Genomic DNA, 19,582 nt, shown 5'->3' on the forward strand with positions numbered 1-19,582 from the left:
AAGGAGACAAGGCTGGTGTGAAGAGCAGAAAGAAAGGCGGGTTGTGTGACGGCTGCTCGGCCTGTGCCCGGGGACTGCGCTGTGGTCACCAACTGAAGTCAGTCACTTTAATGGTCTAGGTCCTTTTGGGGACATAAAGGCCAGTGACTCAAAAATGTCAACCACCAATGGAGATGTGGAGGATTCTCACAGGTTGAACATATGGGTCCAAGAAGGTGACTTAAGGACAGAGACCTGGGACCTTTATGCCATATTTACAGCAAGAGACATGACCAGAGTGACCATTTGCACCAGAACACGAGTGTTTCAGACCTCAGATGTGGGAAGTTTAGATCCTGTGCTTCTCCCTAAATCTTTCTGTGCTCATCCATCTTCCTAGTCGTATGCAGCAGGCCGTGCTGGCATAGTTAGTTCTGGCTCATGGAGATGAGCCAATGGCTCTGTGGTGTTCTGGCGTTGTACGCTGGAGTCACACACACACTGCTGTCAGGTTGTTGTGTATGCTGGTAGTGATGGTCTGCAGAGGGCTGAGCTGCTCTGTTCCAAACATTTTTCTTTTTAAAAGAGTTTATTTGTTTTTATGTGCATTGGTATTTTGCTCACATGTATGTCAGTGTGAAGGTGATAGATCCACTGGAATTGGAGTTACAGACAGTTGTGAACTGCCATGTAGTTGTTGGGAATTGAGCCAGAGCCCTCTGGAAGAGCAGTCAGTGCTCTTAACCGCTGAGTCATCTCTCCAGCCCCCAAACATTTCTAAAGTACCAAGGAAAAGGAGTTTATTACTTGGTATTTTGTGTTAAAATGTCACTAAATTCGGGTGACCTTCAGTAACAAAACTGAAGGCTTTATTATCAATTCAAATTCACTAGAGACTGCCGATCAGCAGGGATAATGCTTACTGTCAGCCTTGCCTGGGATACAGAACATACATGTCAGCACAGCTACCAACAGAACTTAGATGATGACAGGTTATCTGAGACAGACAATTAAGGGGCACCAAGACTTCAGGAAAGAATAAAGTGCAGGCCTGAGATGTAACATGAGGGGTTGCTTGCTAGTTGGGGTTTCTGTCCTGCCCAGTTCCCACAGCCGGCAAGTCCCAAAGAAAATCACACAGAGGTCTCCATAAGATTATAAACTGATTGGCCTATTAGCTCAGGCTTCTTTTTTTTTTTTTTTCGAGACAGAGTTTCTCTGTGGCTTTGGAGTAGCTCAGACTTCTTATTAGCTCTTGTAGCTTATATTAACCCATTATCTTTATCTATGTTAGCTACATGGCTCAGCACCTTTTTCAGTGGAGCAGGTTACATCCTGCTTCTTTGGTGATCTGCGCAGGACTCCTGAGAGAGCTTCCTTCTTCCCAGAATACTCCTGTTCTCATCGCCCTACCTCTACTTCCTATCTGGTTTTCCTGTCTATACTTCCTGCCTGGCTATCAGCCAATCAGTGTTTATTTAAAATATAATTGATTGACAGAATGCAGACAATTCTCCCGCACCACTTCCCCCTCTTTTTTTTTTAACAAAGGAAAATATCCATAGTCCATTTTTTGAGAGTGTGGGTGTTGTATTCCAGGCTACTTCCGGCTGGTTGGGGGCACTGATCATCTTATGGGGACATAAAGAAAAGTTAGAATTATGATCAAGTCCTGACTGGTGTATCCTGTGAGTCTTGATCATCTCAGGCAGCATCTTGAATCTGTTCTGGATGTAGAACTCAGACATCCAAGCCATCTGTTCCCACCAGAGATTTTTTTAGGTGGTCTTCCTTGATCAAACCTGATTTTTCTTAACTCAGAATGAATCCACAGCCTCTCATTTCCTGTGGAAACAAAAGCAAAATCTCTCCTCCAAAGTAACATACCTTTTGACTTCAGTTTTGAAGTCAAGGTATTTTCAAAATACTTATCTTGGATTAATTTAGCAGCATTTATAAGCAAATATCTTTTAGCAGCTGTTGCTCCTTCCTCAGTATTCAAACAATTCAAAGAGAGCATAATAGCATACATTATCAAGATTCTCTGTGTGTTTTCCAGCTTTATGTGGCTTTATTTTAAACTTTCTTTTATTTTTACTTTTAACTTTTGGCTTTTTGAGACAGGTTCTCTGTGTATCTTAGTCCTGGAACTCCTTTTGTAGACCAGGCTATCCTTGAACGCACAGAGATCCACTCACCATTGCCTCCCAAGTGCTGGGATTAAAGGTGTCCACCACCACACCTTGAATTTACAGAGGTCTTTCTGCCTCTGCTTCCCAAACTTTGGGATTAAAGGCATGTGCTACCACACCTTGAACTCACAGAGGTCTATCTGCCTCTGCCTCCCAGACATTGGGATTAAAGGTGTGTACCACCACACCCAACTACTCTCTTTCTTTTTTATTTTAAGGACTTTAACCTTTAGCCTGCATATATTTTTAACACATAGTAAACCATTTAGAGGTTTTTTCTTTGAATCTCTCTTTACTGTATATCTCTCTTTTTCTGACCATGTGAGTCTTTAATTTACCAAGCAATATGGGTAGGATTAAAGCCCTGACTTTGACGGCTAGATCCAGCCCATTCCTTAGCTTCTTGCTATCCTAGCCTCATGAAGGAGGTACTGTCAGAGCCATTTTTATTGCCACAACTCTGTGGCAGTTCAAGGTCCCTGCCAGCAAGCAAGCTGCAGCATTCTGCTCACACACTGCACTTAAATGATCCATAGTTGGACTGCCTGCCTGAAAGAGTCAGAGTTTACCCTGGCAGGATAGCCCAGAAAGCTGGCATTTTAAAACAGCACAGCTTTTTTCCTGCTATGGCTGAAAACCAAAAAGCATGCGGTCAGCTTTTAATCAACACTATGTAAGTGTTTCGTGGCAGGACCTCTTAAAAGAGCTGCAAGGTTTTGCAACTAAAGCTGAGTCAGGAAGCCTCTCTTTGATGAGAGCACTTGCTTGCCTCTAGCAAGAAGATCAGACCAGAGAAATTGCTGCTACCAAGAAAACATGCTTTACTCTATTCTTTCCCGAGTTCTCTCAGGCTTTTTGTTGATGCAGTTATCCACATGGGAGCCATTCTGTAACATGAGGGCCTGCTTTGTTGGGGTTTCTGTCCTGCCCGGTTCCCATAGTCATTAGGTCCCAAAGAAAATCACACAGAAGTCTACATTAGATATAAACTGATTGGCCCATTAGCTCAGGCTTCTTATTAGCTCTTGTAGCTTATATTAACCCATTATTCTTATCTATGTTAGCCACATGGCTCAGTACCTTTTTCAGTGGGACAGGTCACATCCTGCTTCTTTGGTGATCTGTGCAGGACTTCTGAGAGAGCTTTCTTCCTCTCAGAATTCAGTTCTATCTACCCCACCTACCTGTGTTCTGCCCTACCTATGTTCCAGCCAAGCAGTTTCTTTATTAATTAACCAATGAAAGCAACACATAGATAGAAGGACCGCCTACACCACTGAGAGACCCTCAGTCCATAAAGTTCTTGTCAAACAGTGTGAGGACCTGACCTTTAGGTACTGGATCCAAGCTTTTTATAATAATATTAATAAAATAATAATAATACACCGGGCATGGTGGCACATGCCTTTAATCCCAGCACATGGGAGGCAGAGGCAGCCAGATCTCTGTGAGTTCAAGGCCAGTCTAGTCTGTAGAGTGAGTTTCAAGACAGTCAAAGATACACAGAGAAACCCTATCTTGAAAACCCAAAATAATAGTAATAGTAATAATAGTAGTAGTAGTAGTAGTAAATTCACACAGGGTGGTATATGCTTGCAACCCCAGCTCTGGAAAGCCAGAGACAGCCAGCCTGACCAATGGTGTGAGTTTCCAGACCAATGAAAGATACTTTCTTAGAAAAAAAATGAGGTAGGCTACACCTGAAGATCAACACCAAAAGCTGATGGCTAATATCCATACTTCTTTAGAAACGCATTCACAAGTATGCATATGTCAACTCTCTCTCTCTCTCTCTCTCTCTCTCTCTCTCTCTCCCTCCCTCCCTCCCTCCCTCCCTCCCCCCCCCCTTAGTTGTTACTGAAGACAGTGATAGAGGGCAACACAGGAAGAGGCTAGCAGCTGTGTTCTGTGGCTCCAGGGGTATCCAGGGAGCTTGGATTCAGAGCTGGAAAGTCAGACCTGAAAAGAACTACAGTTTGGACATCTCCATGATGACAAGGCTTCTTTATCCAAAATGTGAAGTCTCAGCTTAAATCCTTTCCTTCTCTGTAGAAAGAGAAAGAAGTGGTGCAAAATGTTGCCTTCAGACAAGAAATCAAAAACCTTCCACAAAAACTATCAATATAATTGAGTTTTGGGGGTGTTATGGTAAAAATAAGACACTGCAGTTCCCCAAGGGGAGCAGCAGCAGGCGTTGAGGGCCAGCGGGTCCCAGACAGGGGGTCGTGTGGCCAGTGACAAACCAAGATGAATAGGCATGCCATGAGAGTGAGGCTGGATGTTTATTTAGTGGATTATGAAAGGGAAGGGGAAAGGAGAGAAGGAGAGAGGGAGGAAGAACAGAGAGAGAGAGAGAGAGAGAGAGAGAGAGAGAGAGAGAGAAAGAGAGAGAGAACCAGAGAGGAAGAGGGGGAAGGGGAAAGGGAGAAGAAAGAATAGACTGGAAGTGAAAGACAGACCTGTGTGTGTGTGTGTGTGTGTGTGTGTGTGTGTGTGTGTGTGTGTTTCTTAAAGAGACAGGACAGACCCTTACAGGGGGTACTTTGTTCAAACTGGGCTAGTGGCTATGATGCAGAAAGTCTCTGTGAGGAGGTAGGCCTAGTGGAATCATGGTATTGTTACAAAGGTTGGAGTCTCTTCTGTAGGAATCACACCTGGGAACCCACTGCTGGTGTGTTGCCTGGAGGAAGCCTCAAAGGACTTAGCCCCCAAGCTCATCAGCATTAGCCACGCAGCCTGGGGAAAGTAAGGTGCTAACAAGGCCAAGTTAGTCACCTTAGGTTCCTGATTTAGGAAAGACTTGTGTAGAAGTGGTCCCCATTGCATCCGGGTCAGCCACACAGGCGTGAGACTGGAGCTCACCAGTAGGGTAAGGCAGTGCTGGTGGACAGGTGCCTGAAGTCTGGAGCCCTGAGCACCACAGAGAATGCTGTGTCCCCTTGTCTGTGTCCTCAGTCTCTTGATGATAGGGACCCTCGTGTGATGAGTGCTGTGTTTGCGTGTCCTGCCACCCTGACTGTCATGTAAAAATGGTGTTTAACTCAAGCCAGGTCAGTTTTCTGAAAACTTGTTGGAAGTTAGACCCTTGCCTTTAAGGGTTCTGTAGAGATCTGAAGTCTTCTGTGAGCTAGAGGTCAATGGCTGCACTTCCTTGGACGTTTTAAAATGCTTAGTACCCCATGCAAAGCAGTGACCGACTTCTTAAAAAGGTCACTGAATCCTCATCCCCCAGAGGGCTCCTAATCTTTAAGGAGCTTGGTCAGCGTGATTTCTGTGCCTAATAGATTACTTGGTCATTCATAAAATCTAGCAACCCATCTTCAAATACCTGTAAGAAATGAAGTGCTGCATTGTGAAGTATTACTTTAACCATGTAAAGGTGTGTTGCATTTGTTTATGCTGCATTTGTTTAATTATGTAAAATGTGTTGTTGTTTTACCTTGCCTGCCTAAGGCACCTGATTGATCTAATAAAAAGCTGGACCCCCAATAACTAGGCAGAGGAAAGATAGGCAGGCTTGGCAGACAGAGAGAAATAAGTAGGTAGGAGGAGGAATCTAGGCTCAAAAGGGAGAGAGAATGAGAGAGAAAAAGAGGGAGATACCCGGGGCCAGTCAACCAGACATGGAGTGGGACATACAGAATAAAAGAAATGCAAAAATCCCTGAGGCAAAATATAGATGAAGAGAAACAGGTTAAATTAAGTTGTAAGAGCTAGTGGGACAAGCCTAAGGTCAGGCACTCCTAATTAATAATAAGTCTCTGTATCTTTATTTGGGAGTTGGCTGGCAGCCCAAAGAAAAATGCAACTATAGGGCTGTGTTCTGAGGCTTGGCCTTCAGACCTTCTCCCCATTCCCACATCCTCTCTCCCTGTACCGCTCCTTCCTGCCTGGCCTGTGCTCTGGGAAACACGTTCTGATGGCTTACCCACAGCTTTGTCAGCTTCCATCTAGCCCTAGCATCTGCCTTCTGCTTTCCTTGCGGCTTCTCCAGCTTCTGTCCGGTCAGTCATATTGATTCACCCCATAAACTCCCAGAGATCTTCTTATCCTCAGTATTTTGAAATCATTTCTGATAGTGCCATCATTTGTCAATGACTAGATTCTGGCTTCCTGCAGGCGAGGCCTTGAGTCTTTCTCATTTTGTGTCTCCTGCTGGTGGAGCCGCACCTCTGAGAATGGACGGAGCGATCGCTGGACAGAAAGGGAGACTGCCAGCCTTAACCCATCACAGACGCAGCTGTCACACTGCTGTGGCTCTGTCTGCAGGTCTGCGCTGTCCCCTCTGTCTGATCAGGTCTAGCAGACCCAAATGCTGATGTGGCACGTCTGTTTTACTGTGTTCTTAATATGATAACATACACACAGCTTCTCTGTGGAGTTCACAAAAGGATCCACTCTCTTGGTATCCTAGATAGGTTTTACAAGCTAGACACTTTAGTAATACCTTCTTAGGGGACAAAATTGCATTTTCTTGTGGAGGAGCTTGGCATATACACTGACTTCAAAAAGACTAAATCTACAAGTAAGAATCTACTCAAATCATCCCACTCCATAGGAATGCGTTGTGCTTTTATTCTCTGAAAGTCAGACTGTTGGATAATCTTACGACATAACAGGAAGATCCAAGGTAAGAGAATTTCAGTTGCATGGGATTATGTTCAGTACTTTGGTAGACCCTTATAGGAATTTTCAGATATAGTCAGGGAGCAGTGGGTGTGTTGGGGAAATACCCGCGGGTGGGAAGTGCTCCTGTGTTGGGTAGGAATACAACTGGCAGCCACACACTAAGTAATCTGTAGCTGTCTGCTGGGCTGTTTTGTATAATGGTGTTGATGGTCAGCAGGACTGAACAGCTCTGCATCATACCTCTCCAAACCCCTGAGTGAAAGGAGTTTACTTGATATTTTGTGTTGTTTTAAATATCACTTAGTTCATGCGCTCATCAGAAAAAAAAAAAAAAAAAAAAAAAAAAAAAAAAAAAACAGGCTTTATTTTCAGTTCAAATTCAATGGAGACTGCCAATCAGCAGGTACAGTGCTTCCTGTTCAGCCTTTCCTGGGATATAGAGTATACATGTTGGCAAAGCTACTAAATAGAGCCATAGGTGACAGATTACTGGGTACAGACAATGAAGGTGCTTCAAGATTCCAGGCCTGAAAGATCCCCCGTCCATAAGGTACTTTCCAGGCAGCGTGAGGACCTGTGCTCTGGGCCCAGAACCCAAGTATCAACGATGATGACGGTAGTGCTGGTGATAAAGCAGGAGGGCCGTGCGCACTTGTCGTCCCAGCACTGGGAGGGAAGAGACAGCCTGGTTGCTGGTGCCTGCTGGCCAGCAAGGCTCACCCAATCGGCGAGTTTCAACACCAATAAAAGACTCTCTCCCAGAAAAATATAAAGTAGGTCACAGCTGAAGATGGACGCTTAAAGCTGATGGTTATGCTCCACACTCACATACACACAAACACCTGAACACACACAGCCCACAAAAGAGCAGTAGGGTATTGGGGGTATTAGGTTTAGCTATTCCCAAAGACAGCTATGTGGTAATTCAATAAGGGTATGGTGACTGTGCTCCATGACTCTCAGGGTATACAGGGGAGCATAGAAGTCTAAATATTTTCTTTCTCTGCACAAGAACCAAGAATAGGAGTTGGCCCAGCATATTGCCTTCTGGCATGAATTGAAAAAATTCAAACAACAATTGTCTATTGATATCATTGAGGTGGACTCTGGTCTAACCAGGTTAGTGGTGGCTGTTGCAGAAAAATCCCAGTGAGGAGGTGACCTCCAACACATCAGGGTCATCCACAACGGCTGAAGCCTAGTAAATAGAAACCCTACCCACCAAGCCACTACAGGTGCGCGACCTAGAAGATGCCTATGAAGATGTGACTCATGCTGAGACTCATACCATTAGGAAAGATGTGGTCCCAGTGCGTCAGCAACAGTCACTCAGGGTAAAGAACTAAAATATTTGGCCTCCAGCATATGAACATCATCCACTCAGGCTGGAAATGTGCTATGCTCACAAGGCCAGGTAAGTCACCTCTGGTTCCCGAGTTGGAAAGGCCTTGTGTAGAGGTGGTCCTCATTTCATCTTCGAGGCTGGGAAGTCAGCAGTCCACTAATGGAGGCATAGGAGAAGGTATTGAGTTTCATTTCAGAGGGGAGAGAAAATCATGAAAAGGATGGCTGTACCTGTGTCCAAAGCCTTGTTGCTACGACCTTGCTGGGCAAGTCCAGCAGGCGCTCATAGTTGGAGTCTCAGCACCGCAGCTTTCCTAGGTTCATTGATCACCCTGCAGCCCGAGGTTCTCAAGAGGTCGTCCTATGCCTACATTTCCATAGAGGAGACTCTGTGCAGTTCTCCCCTTGGGACAAGTCTCTGCATGGCTCCACAGGATGACAGCAACATTCCTTGACACCTAAATTCAGTTCCTCAGGGCTGCATGTAGAGGGATTGGCTCACATGGCTTACCATTAACTTCCACATTAGACATCTCCAAGGTGGAGACTCTGGAACACTGGTAGCTTGGCTCGGTCTACCTCTGAAAGGTAGAGGCCAGAGACCAGAGGACTCAAAGAAACTTAAGTCCACAACGAGTCCAGGAGACCTTGAGTTCTGATGTCTAAGGACAGAGGAGTACATGCCAGTCCCAGGAGAGACCCAGAGGAAATTTTTCAGCCTGTTTGTTCTGTGTGGTTCTCAGCTGGCTTCATGGTACCCACCCATGTTGAGAGTGGGTTCAGCGGATCAGAAAACAATGCCACAGTATTTGGTGAAGGGAAAATGGAAAGCCACTTGTTTGGGAATCAGCATCCTACATAGTGGCATAGATTTATGAAAGAATACATAATTAACTTTTGCTCATTTTCTGCAAAGGAACTTTGCAATCAGCATGATGAGCCCTAGGTATCCTCTGCCTGCCAAGAGATGGTACCTTTCCACTTGCTACAAAGGATTGTGGTTAGCCAGATTCTGTGTCTCTGATAAAACTCAGCCTGGCATGAAACACTAAGGGGACATTTAGGATATGAAGTAGGTGGGGTTATATCAGAGGGTCTTCTTAAAGGAGGGCCAGTAACAAGAGATGCTAGGGGACACAATAGGTCAAGTAGTATTTCACATATGTGGAATCTAAGGTTAAAATATATATATATACTGTAACACCCGATTCTGTGTTACCCCCTCGGTACAGTTCGCGCGCCACTGTACCTTACGTGAGTCAGACAACGGCCTGGGGATTGAAAGAACACACAAAGAGACCTGGGTCATTTGGAAGGAGATCAGCCGAATGCCGTTTATTTAGCCTTGGGGAAAATCTTATATACCCCGCTCCTGCCCAAGGAATTCCACCCAGGCAGGTGGGAAATTACCATATCTAACTGCTGCACAAGGACTTCCACCTAGGCAGGTGGGAAATTACCATACCAACAATAGAGTCAACAATGCCCTACAGCAAATCACCAGGCGGGGCAGAGGGAACACAGGAACAAACAGAATGCTTAGTCATCTGACCAAAAACTGTCCTCAAGATGAGCCCCAGGAACAAGGGCAGACCTGGGCCCTACAATATACATATACATATACATATAAATATATGCATACACATCTGCTTACTATGAACACATAATGTGAAGATTTGGGGAACGGGATCTAGTGGTGGGTGCAAAGGATGATAGGGGAACTGTGGAGGAATGAGCATGAATTACAGTAAGCAGGGTTCATTCGGTATATGAAAGTGAGGGCTGAGAAACAAGGATCCAGGCTGGAGATGTAGAGGACCTCAGAAGAGTGGAGCCTGTTACAACAGGCCATGACAAGGACTTGGCTTCTTATTCCTTTTTCTCTATATTTGAGCTGTCTCCCCACGGCATTTAAATTTTAAAGAATTCACTATATTTAGGGTTTTTGTGTAAAAAAAAAGTGCATCAGAGGGAAATGAGGGTAGATAAATGGACAACACGTGTAGGACTCTGTCTCAACAGGTCAGGCCAGTTCTGCACCAGGGTGTGGAAGAAGAGATGCTGCCAGACCCTAAGGACACCCAGGACATAAAAGACAGGACTTACTAAAGTCCAGGGACGGGGAGAGGGCAGTCTGTCTATCCTGGGGTTTAGGTATTGCTCATTTGTGGAGATAAAACAAAGAATTTGATGAATTCTGGGGTGGAGAGAGGCAGGTCTGGCCATGCTTGGCTCGGCTATTCCTTACTTGTGGATAAAATCTGGGAAAAGGAGCAGACAGTCGCAAGAACTAAAGGATTCACCAGCACCTGTGAACAAAATCGAACATTCAACCAATGAAAAGTACAGGGAAACTCCCTCAAATGACACCTCCACCTCCAAGGAGTCCCGGAAGTGACGGAACATCTCCAGCTGTGACAGAGGGGAGGCTGCAGCTCGGACTGGATCCCTCCCTCACACCGTGTGCAGCTAAATAGTAACCTGAGGGCTGCGCGTCCCTGTTAATCACGCAGGACAGAACTAGACCGCCAGAGCGTCGACCTCCGGACGACTAGAAGATACCCTAGTTCCACAGCAAGGAACTCCCTGTCCTGTCATCGTTAGTGTGCAGATGTAGTGACTCACTGTGATGACGTGAGTGGAGGTTGCGGAAGAGCTTGATCTGTCAGCCTGGCTTTGGTCCCAATAGCGCCCTCTGTAGCCCAAGACAAGTAGTGCAGGTATGCTTGGTAGCGCTCTCTCCTGCAGTATAGGAACAAAGGTGCAATCCTCCTCCCACCCTGCCACAGATGCCTGTGTGTTCTTTACAATATATTTTCAAATGTAGACATTTGTTCATACTATTTACTTTCACACATGTATGTTATCATTTTGTGCAAATTATAAACACTACATTTACATTTTCCCCAAATTGTGCATATATAATAATATTGCTTACATATCTTATACACACACATATATACATGTTATATACACATTTACATTCATATTAGTTTTAAAAGCATAAGAGTATTTCATTGACATTGACTATAAGTCAACGTATCATAGTTCATTTAACCTGTCCAATAGTTATAGACATCTGCCTGTTTGCAAGGAGGGATTTTTTTTTGTTTGTTTGTTTGTATGGTTTTGATCTTCTGTGATAGGAAATGCTGTAATGTGAGCATCCTTCTAAGTGTATACAGGGAAGAAAGAAAAACATGCTAGTGTTTATAACCATCCTGTCAATTACCAAAAACTGGGTCAGCCCACCCATCCACTGATATCACACGGCAAGTGCCGTGACAGCTGTGCACAGCACGACTATGTTCTAGCAAACACCAGAGAGACCAGAGAAAAGAGGAACTCGAGTGCAAGATTCCCACAGCTCCTGGACCCACTATGGAATCCCTGATTCACCTACAAGTGGAACCAAAGGACAGGGCATCTGACGTCAGAGCAGTGGAGTGAGTCCCCGAGCAGAATGGGGAAAATTATGCTCGCCATTAGCAATAAGTTATAGACTAGTCTGTAGTTTCTGAAAGTGGCTCCCGTCCACTCACGGTGATATTCACAGTAACTTAGATCTGTGCAAGCTGACTAAAAGGCCAGAATTGTTTTCATAAACGACTGACAGTGAATTCATTCAGTGAATGACTGAGCAGATGACCGCTGGCTAAAACTTCTGGCTGATGCTCATACTTTAGTCGATTTTTAAACCACATGTATTTTCAACTATGAAAATTCTCCTACAATTAAAAAAAGTCAAAAATAGTAAGCTGCTAATTGGAGATAGAAGCCATATGCTACCAGACAAAGTCTGTTTACCTTTGAAAAGATTGTAAGCATAAATTAAGCACATTCAAATTGACATTAACAGATAAAATAGACTTTTGAAAATTATAGAAAATTGCCGGTGTGTTGCCCTAAGAACAGATGGTACACATACCAATAGGCAGGAAAATATCCAAATGTGGCATAAATCTCTCAGGAACTACAAAAGCCAAATGGATCTTTCACTTCAAACCTGAAGCACCAAACAACTTGAGAACAAACTCACTATAAATTGACCTAATAAATTCAGACTTATTGATGAACAGAGATGCAAGAATTGTTAATAAAAATACCTGCAAGTGGAAAACAGCAAAGAGTAATTCTCTAGGATGACCATGGCTTCATTCAGAAGATTCAGGAATGGTTCAACGTCAAATAAATGGACTCAAAGACAGAAATCAGTAATGAGATAAGGAAGACCACTCTCTCCACTCTCCTTCAATATTCTTCCTGAAGTCTTAACCAGAGCAGTAAATAAAAGAAACGGAAGGGACTCTGCCCATATTTGCAGAGGCTGTGTGCCTAAGGCACCACTCAGCACAGCCTCAGAACACAAAATTAACACAGAGTGCAGGGCAGAAAAGGGAGCAGAGGAACTGCTCGCCTATGTGTGTGAGCATCACATTTCCACGAAAATGACCTTTCCACAGGCTATGCTGAATCAGGAATGCTCGCACAAGTCCACGTATTTCTGGTTTAGTCCCAGCTGAGTTCTATTACAGGAGGATGGAAACTTACAAAATGGGCCTAGGCTTCTGATCATTGGGAGTTTGTCCTTGAATGGGACCCAGTTTATCCTCTGCCCCCACCACCACCACACACACATTCTTTTATATAGGCAAGGTCTCTCATATTTGCTCTGTATGTAAGGATGTCTATCAACTTCTGATCCTTCTGCCTCCACCTGCTGAACACTGGGATTCTGGAGCACATATCATCACACCAAGTATTTTAAATCTGGAGACAGAGCCCAGGGCTTTGTACACACTAGGCAAGCACACCACCAGCTGAACCACACACCCAGGCCCCTCTTTCTCTTGTTTGTCCAGGCTGTGGAGAAGGAACTTGCTGCACCGAGTGTCTCTTGCATTTGACACCCTCCCTTGTCACAGGACAAAAATGCACAGGACCAAGTGACTATGAGGTAACAAACCTTGCTTGTTCTAAGATCTCTCGGTGTTTTCATGGCAGAACTGACTGTCAGACCACACTGAGTTGGGTCTTACTATCCCGCCCACCCCAACCCAGGCAGCTGTGCATTCTTCTGATCTCCATGAGAACACAGGAAATAGAGATGACTTTGACTCACAGAGACACCGCATAAAGGAGAGTGTGTTCTCACATGCCTTTAATCCCAGCACCCAAAAGCCAGGAGCAGGTGAAGACCTATATGAGTTCAAACCCAGCCTGGGCTACATGAAAACTTTGTGGGTTTTAGCTGCAGGCATCTGAAGTATGACGCTGAGCTAAAAACAAAAACAAAGTTTGAAATTACCACAGTGCTTCAGGCCTTGTACTGTGCTGCCAGCTCTCCACGCACAAACTCACTAGGATTCCTACTTCATGATCAGCTTGAGAAACCTAACTAGAGCAAACAGATGAGGGTCTACGCATGCAGTACTCATCTTCATAGGCCCTTCCGTGAGTACGCAAAGAACGTGAAGCCAAGACTTAGCCATGGAACAATTGCTCCAGTTAGGCAGAAAAATAGAACTGATAAGAAACAGATGCGAGGATGGCCTGATCCGGCCCTGCCAAAGTAAGGCAGAGCTCAAGGAGAAGAAACAAGAGGCCTGCAGACTGGAGGCTTGGACCCTGGACAGACACATCTAGGGAACTTCTCTCCTCAACTGAGCTCCCAAAGGAGCTCCCCCACCCCTTTCTCCTCCCTTTATGTTTAGAGGGTTTTTTTTGCATACATATGGATGTGCACCATGTGACTGTTATCCAAAGGGCCTAGAAGGGGGCATTGGATCCCTTGGGACTTGTGGATGTGCCAATGGTGGCTGGCATAGGAACCCAGGTGGCATGGAGGAGCTGTCTGTGCTTTAACTGCTGAGCTACTACTTAGGCCACTAAAAGAGCTTTTCAAACATGTCCTCTGGTCCATAAAAGTCACTGTTGGTTTGAAAATCAGTTTGAATGACAAGCTTTCAGAATGTCTGCTTTTACTCAGCCTGGAGGTCTCCTTCCTTCCCAGCAAGGACATTATCTGTCCATATAACATATACTGCTGTTATCTATTTGAATGTGACTATCACGGGTCAATGATAAATGACTTGATCAATGACCACTTGTAAACATGTGGCACTCTCCCTAAGAGTCTTGGAAACAGGAACTGTCATGTCTGGGTTGTGTGCTTTCAGCTGCCCATTAGGGCTGCTCTAGCCTTCTTGCAGGGTGCCCACTCTGTCCCTTTTATACACACTTCTGAGATTCCTATTGGCTTTCATCTGCTCCATGACATCATTCTACCTCTCAGCCAATCAGCACCTGATAGTCTTGGGGTTCTCCTGGAGCTGACTAACAAAATTTGCCTCAGTGTTCAGTATCTCTGATCCTGGACACACATGATTTTTGATTCTGATCCTAAGAAACCATGTTCCACCCCATGATCTAAATCCTACTTCTGAATTCATATTCCCATCCTGACGATATAAGGAAAGGAAAGAAACTTTACATTAATTTATTAGGCGACCCCAGTGTTATTCTTTTGGCTGTCACTTTAAGAGGCAAGCCACATCCACTCCTGCTACCTCTGACCTTCCATCACCATCTTGGAATTCCTTCTTACTGTCCCCTTGCGTGTACAAGTGTCTCTATCTCTCCCTCCCTCCCTCCCTCCCTCCCTCCCTCCCTCCCTCTCCCCCCTCTCTCCCCTCTCCCTCTCTCCTTTAATAAATGTTTAGCTTTATGCCTATTTTCTGTGTCTATGTGCCTTTTACCCGCCGCCTGTTTACACGCGCCCCGCCTGCTGTTGGCTCTTCCGGCTGCATGGGCCACCGATCTGGGACCAGCAGCCGTCTCTTCCTTGGGACTGGCTGCTCGCAGAGTCCGCCGCCTACCTACAGCTGCCGCCTGGGACTTTATAGCATTTGCTGCCTGCCTACTACTGCCACCTGAGACTTCATAGCATTTAGAAAAAGAACAACACCCTACACTTGGAAGAGTCAAAACAATATGGGATAAAAGGGAAAGCTCTGAACCACAGTCTGGGGCCCTACCTGTGGTCTCAGCTCTGACATTTCTTGGGGTTGTCACATGGGAAAAAGCATTTCCTCTTTCACTAAACGTGTCTTTACCTTCCTTGGTGAGATGACATGCTGGAAGGCTTCAGGTCTTTCTGAGGTACTGAGTCTTTAGGGGCATGGAAACCAGGGAGTTCCTGGGACTGTTTAAGCTGATGCAGAGAGAAAGAGAGAAAGAGAGAGAGAGAGAGAGAGAGAGAGAGAGAGAGGGAGGGAGGGAGGGAGAGAGAGAGAGAGAGAGAGAGAGAGAGAGAGAGAGATCTGAGTATGCAGACATGAACTCTCAGATCTAAGATGCTTCTCGTCAGCCACTGCCCTCCACATGGTTTTCAATATTAGCATTTTGAAGTTGGCACTGATCAGTAGTTGTTGGGGGTATGAGGGGAAACAGCTACAACATCTGCCACTGTTCAATCAGAAGCTGAGCCTAGCTGGCTTTTACTAGATATAAGTCCCTTCCTGCCATGTGGCTGCACGTGTGTCTTCTGACACTGTGGGATAGAGGAAAGTCTCCTTTCCCTGACAGAGCAGGACTGTTGGTTACAGTCAAGGGCACAAGAGCAGCTGCACTCCCTCTGACACTCCACACTGGGTCAAAGACAGGCCCCTTCCTGGTAGAGGAGCTCACCCATTTTTAGTGAACAGTTTACAGGTAGCGACACAACCCTGGAGACTAACTTAAAGAGGTTAGTCAGAGCCCAGCGACACACCCCTGTAATCCCAAGCCTTCAGAGCCCGTGGTCACACCCCTGTAATCTCAGGCCTTCAGAGCCAGAGGCAGGAGAATCAAGGAGTTTCAGGAAATAAAGAAACCTTGCCAGTGTTTGGCATCTTCCGTGTAATTAAAGAAAACTAAAGAGGGAGGAGCACCCGGTAGCAAGGAGGCTGATGCTCTGGGAGAAGCAGTTTGGGCTGTTCACAGAAGGCACAGGCCTCCTGGGCCTGGAAACTACAGAGAAATTAGGAATATGAGGGAGGAAAAAATTAGGATACAAGGAATGGAGAACATGGAGCATTGATGTGTTACCATGGTGATGGGGACTGAATGCTGAAGGGAAACCATGTGGAAGGAGTGGGAGGAAGGAAGGGAGTGGGAATTTGGATTGGTATGTATAATAAAAAAAGACAGTTTTCTTTTAAAAAATAAAAATAAAAAATAAATTAGAAAAAAAAGACTCAGGGTGGGAATTTCACAGTGCAGGGTAAATAGAGCAGTGAACATGTAGGTTGATAGACCAGGAAGTAAACTGAGTTGGGTCAGGGTGTGACTGGGAGGACCAGCTTATCAGGAAAGACACCTTTGGTGTTTGCTTTTACTCTGACTCCTTGAACACTGGCAACGCTTGACGCTCGGCAATGACAACAATGAGCTTCCATAAATACATTACAGCGACAACTCTTAGCTGAGTGTCTTGGCTCAGGGGTGAAACTCCAGCTCCCAAGTGGCTGGAGCAGGAGGATTGGTGCTGGTTCATGGCAGTTCTAGGACAGATTATGAATTACAAGTCATCTCTGGCCACAAAGTCTAAATTATTCCTGAATTCGTCCTGCACACATGCTACTGACCGGGTCACATAAAGACAGAGAGGGGTCCTTTATTTTGTTCCAACCTTCAGAGAACACCAGAGTGCAGAAATCACGGTGGACTCTGTCCCTTCGGGAGCATCTTTAAGCTAAAGTTGTTTTCTCATCTTCATAGGCATTTTACTCACAAGACCTTGTACAGACCTGGTGACAGCAAGGAGCTGTGGAGCTAGGAGGGAAAGGCATGAACCCCAACAAAACTACAAGTTTCACATCTATAAGGTTTTTCTTTGAGTTTTTTTCGGGCCAGGGCTCCCAGTGCGGCTGCCCACACGAGGTGCCAGGCCTGCTCTCCCTAGTGCTACAGAGAGGGGCTGGGTCAGCTCTCCAGCCTATGCAGGTGATGAGGAGCGAGGGGGGAGAGCATCTTTCCCTTGCCCACACTACCACACGGCAGATAAGTGGAGGGACTGGTTCTCCCCCTCTCACACCCTCAGGGTCAGCTCTGTCGTCCTGCCCAGGTGCGGTGCAGGACCAGCTCTCTCAGTTGTTTTAGTCAGTGAGAGGCAGGGTCAGTTCTCTCTAGTGTTGCAAGCTGTGAGGGGTGGGGCCAACTCTGTACAGCCCTATCCTCGAAGCCTACGATGGTACCAGGAGCCATGGACATCAACAGAGACCACAGCTGCAGCAGGGCCACTGGTGCAGGCATGGCCATCGGCAGCAGCCCAGGCCTGAACAGCACTATGGTCCCTGCTGGCAAGCAGGCCACCCACATCAGCGTAGGCCTCACCAATTTAACTTCTTCTGATCTGCCTCTCTCCACAGGACATGAATCTCTCTCTCTCTCTCTCTCTCTCTCTCTCTCTCTCTCTCTCTCTCTCTCTCTCTCTCTCCCTCCCATACCCCATCCTGTATTTGCTCACCATAATAGAGCCTGACCACCCAGTGCCAGGAGGTGTCAGGTGGGTCTCAGTTGTCTCTTCCTGGTCCAGGGTGGAGAGCCCTAGGAGGGCGGCAAGAATCTTTAACATTTGTTTTTATTTAGTTTCCCTCTATGTTTGAAAATTCCAGACACCGTGGAGTCATGAGGAGTGCTCTGGACTAGAACGTGGGCCCTAAGTTCAGATTTACCTCTGATATGTCCTGTGGTTGTGACTTTGCACAAGAGTGTTTCCTCTGTTACTAAATGGCTTTTCACTGTGATTGTTAAAGAAACTCCATTTTATGCTCGGTATCTATCTTGGTACCCACTAGCCATTTGCCTCTGACTCCAGTCCCCAGGAGCAAAGTTCTCAGTAACTCTGACTCAGTGATCCCACCCAGAAGTGGACACATGAGTGTCTGTTTGCTTATGACAGCCTGCTTGTTTTCTGAGTATCTGATGGCTGTGACATCCTTTTTTTTTTTCTCTTTTGCGACAGTAGACCTGTGTATGCAGACATTCATAGTCTTTTTTTAGGTCACCTTGAACACCTACTCTTGGCAAAGCGAAAGCATCTCTTGGCCTGCTTGTGTGGATGCTCAAGGTCTTCTTGCACTTTTGCCTTTGAGCATCCTCCTCCACCTACTTCCTGCAGCAGTCTCTAGTTTGGTTCTGCTAGCGGCTTCAATCAATTTCACTAACTATACTCTTAATTGAGTCTGTGCTCTTTTACAAAGAGTCTTAAAATTCATAACATTTGCAGGCCCCTGTGAGATACCTGGCAGACCTCAGACTCAGGGCATGGGATCTCAGGATAGGCCCTAGGTGGGGGCAAGTCTGAGGTGGACTGGGAGGCTCAGGGGAGCCTGAGACTATGGCCACCACAAATTAAAGAGGGACAGGCCCTAAACAGGGAAATGTATCATAACTTGGAGGCCCAAGATGTTGAGCACATGGTAGACTTGGAGGTCCAGGCGACCCCCAGACTGTGACCACTGCAAATTTGTAAATTGAAAACAAAACAGAAGTAAGAATTGTTGGCCAACATACATCTGAAACTAGACTGATTGATGAGTTGTACTGTACTGTTCTGACAGACAGGAGAAAGGAGGCTAAGTCCTCTATATCACACAGGATCAGACTGATGGGGCCAGGACTCCATACTAATGATCCACCAGATGTCCATGGTCACAGGAAAAGTAGGGATTTCCTGATGGATACAGGGGCATCCCATTCAGTGTTAACCCAACCCCTGGGCCCTCTCACTAAGAAAAAGTCTACCATCCAATGTACCCTGCCAGCCAGTCAGCTATTCAGGGTCCTCTGAAGAGGCCGCTACCTGAAAGAACATGGGCTGGAGAGAGAAAGGAGACCAAGCAAGATTCTATTTGTCAAGGTCTCATTTATTATGGTGAAGGTTACAGCTTATATGGCCCTTGAAAGAGGAACTTGACATGGGGTGGAGGTAGGGGTAGGAAGGAACTTTGCCGGGGTAATGAAGGTCATCAGTCAGCACCCCTGGTGTAAGCCGAAACATGTGATTCCATTAACATTTTTCAAGATAGTTGGAATATGGGACCGGTTCCGTAAACAAATAGTTCTCAAGATAGTTGGGATGTGGGGCGGGTTCTCCACAAACATCCTTAGGGCAATGACCTCTGCTATCCTTTTTTAGGAGAATGGTCCCTGACAATCTAAGGGACCACGGGGCTAGAACCTACACTTGGACCATAAAACTGAGAAGTGGACCTTGGACAAGGTACTGTGACTCATTTCTTGTCATGTCAGATTGTCTACAACTCCTGATTGATAAGACTTGCAGAGAAAACTCGATGCCACCATCAAGTTCAGTGAGCATAAAGCAAATCTAGACCTAAGGAGTCCATAATCAGCCATCTGGGTCACTTGCTCCTTGTCAGGGAAAAATAGCA

Source organism: Arvicola amphibius, chromosome 2 (genome assembly GCF_903992535.2).
Source record: "Arvicola amphibius chromosome 2, mArvAmp1.2, whole genome shotgun sequence".
Classification (NCBI taxonomy): domain Eukaryota; kingdom Metazoa; phylum Chordata; class Mammalia; order Rodentia; family Cricetidae; genus Arvicola; species Arvicola amphibius.